The following is a 2,625-nucleotide window of genomic DNA, read 5'->3' on the forward strand; positions in this document are numbered from 1 at the left end:
AATTTAAATGGTAAAGGATGCATAATTAAATACTCAAAAGAAAAGAAGAAGATAGGGGGACAAAATGAAAAGGATGAGAATTTTCCAAACTGTTAAGATGTACAAAACCAGAGATTCAGTAATATTAGAGAAGACCAACCAGCATTTACACTGAAAAAAATAGAGTCATATTATATTCAAATTGCAGAAAACCAACTACAAAATAATAATAATAATAATAATAAGCCTTACTATAATGGAATAAAAAATTTAAAAAAAGAATTACATGGTTTCTTATCAGAAACCTTGGAACAAAGAAGAGAGGACAGTGAGATATACAGAATGTTGAAAACAGAAACCTTACAATTATATATCCATTAGAATTCTTATTTAAAAAATGAAGAAATACTCTATCTGACAGCAAAAGAAGCAAACAAACAAAAAAAAAAGTATTTATAATCAGCAGAACTGCCCAATTAGAAATGCTGAAAGTTCTTTGTTTCAGAAGAAATATTCAGTTCTTAGCCACTCAGACTCTTTGTGACCCCGTGGATTGTAGCCTGCCAGGCTTCTCTGCCCATGGGATTTTCCAGGCAAGAACACTGGAGTGGGTTGCCATTTACTTTCCCAGGGAATCTTCCCAACCCAGGGATCAAACCCAGGTCTCCCACATTGCAGGCAGACTCCTTACCATCTGAGTCACTAAGTAACCCCTAAAAGTTCCATCAGTTCAGTTCAATTCAGTTCAGTCACTCAGTGGTGTCCAACCCTCTTTGCAACCCCATGAACTGCAGCACACTGGGCCTCTCTGTCCATCACCAACTCGTGGAGTTCAACCAAACTCATGTCCATGGAGTTTGCAGTGCCATCCAGACATCTCATCTTCTGTCATCCCCTTCTCCTCTTGCCCCCAGTCTCTCCCAGCATCAGAGTCTTTTCCAATGAGTCAACTCTTCGCATGAGGTGGCCAAAGTACTGGAGTTTCAGCTTCAGCATCATTCCCTCCAAAGAAATCCCAGGGCTGATCTCCTTCAGAATGGACTGGTTGGATCTCCTTGCAGTCCAAGGGATTCTCAAGAGTCTTCTCCAACACCACAGTTCAAACGCATCAATTCTTCAGCACTCAGCTTTCTTCACAGTCCAACTTTCACATCCATTCATGACCACTGGAAAAAACCATAGCCTTCACTAGACGGACATTGGTCGGCAAAGTGATGTCTCTGCTTTTCAATATGCTATCTAGGTTGGTCATAACTTTCCTTCCAAGGAGTAAGCGTCTTTTAATTTCATGGCTGTAATCACCATCTGCAGTGATTTTGGAGCAAAATAAATAAATAAATAAATAAAGTCTTGACACTGTTTCCACTGTTTCCCCATCTATTTGCCATGAAGTGATGGGACCAGATGCCATGATCTTAGTTTTCTGAATGTTGAGCTTTAAGCCAACATTTTCACTCTCCTCCTTTACTTTCATCAAGAGGCTTTTTAGTTCCTCTTCACTTTCTGCCATAGGGGTGGTTTCATCTGCACATCTGAGGTTATTGATATTTATCCTGGCAATCTTGATTCCAGCTTGTTCTTCTTCCTTAGGGAGAATAAAATTTACATGATCAGAAATTTTATCTACATAAAAAGGAAGATATTCAAAATTAGAATAAATGAAAATAAAATTAAAATTTTAATTTACTTAGTACATAAACTGAGAACTTCTGGATGTTCAAGCTCAATTTAGAAAAGGCAGAAGAATCAGAGATGAAATTGGCAATATCCATTGGATCATAGAAAAACCAAGAGAATTCCAGAACATCTATGTCTGCTTCGTTGACTATGGTATAACATTTGACTTTGTGAATCACAACAAACTGTGGAAAATTCTGAAAGTATTGTCTCCCTGTTTATTTAACTTATGTGCAGAGCACCTCATGTGAAATGCTGGGCTGGATGAAGCACAGGCTGGAATCAAGATTGCTGGGAGAAAAATCTATAACAGTATGCAGATGACACCTCCCTAACGGCAGAAAGCAAAGAAGAACAAAGGAACCTTTTGATGAAAGTGAAAGAGGAGAGTGAAAAAGCTGTCTTAAAACTCAGCATTCAAAAAACAAAGATTATAGCATCCAGTTCTATCACTTCATGGCATATAGATAGGGAAACACTGGAAACAGTGAAAGACTTTATTTTCTTGGGCTCCAAAATCACTGTGGATGATGACTACAGCCATGAAATTCAAAGATTCTTGCTCCTTGAAAGAGAAGCAATGACAGCGTATTAAAAAGAAGAGACATCATTTTGCTAACAAAGGCCCGTATAGTCAAAGCTATGGCTTTTCCAGTAGTCATGTATGGATGTGAGAGTTGGACCATAAAGAAGACTGAGCAACAAAATTTGATGCTTTTAAACTGTGGTGTTGGAGAAGACTCGAGAGTCCCTTGGACTGAAAGGAGATCAAATCATTCAATCCTAAAGGAAATCAATCCTGATGTTTCACTGGAAGGACTAATGCTGAAGCTGAGGCTCCGATATTTTGAGCTGGTGAAAAGAGCCAACTCATTGGAAAAGACCCTGATGCTGGGAAAGATTGAAAACAGGAGGAGAAGGGGACAACAGAGGATGAGATGGTTGAATGGCATCACCGACTCAATAGAC

The sequence above is a fragment of the Oryx dammah genome, unplaced genomic scaffold (genome assembly GCF_014754425.2).
Source record: "Oryx dammah isolate SB20612 unplaced genomic scaffold, SCBI_Odam_1.1 HiC_scaffold_14, whole genome shotgun sequence".
Taxonomy (NCBI): Eukaryota; Metazoa; Chordata; class Mammalia; order Artiodactyla; family Bovidae; genus Oryx; species Oryx dammah.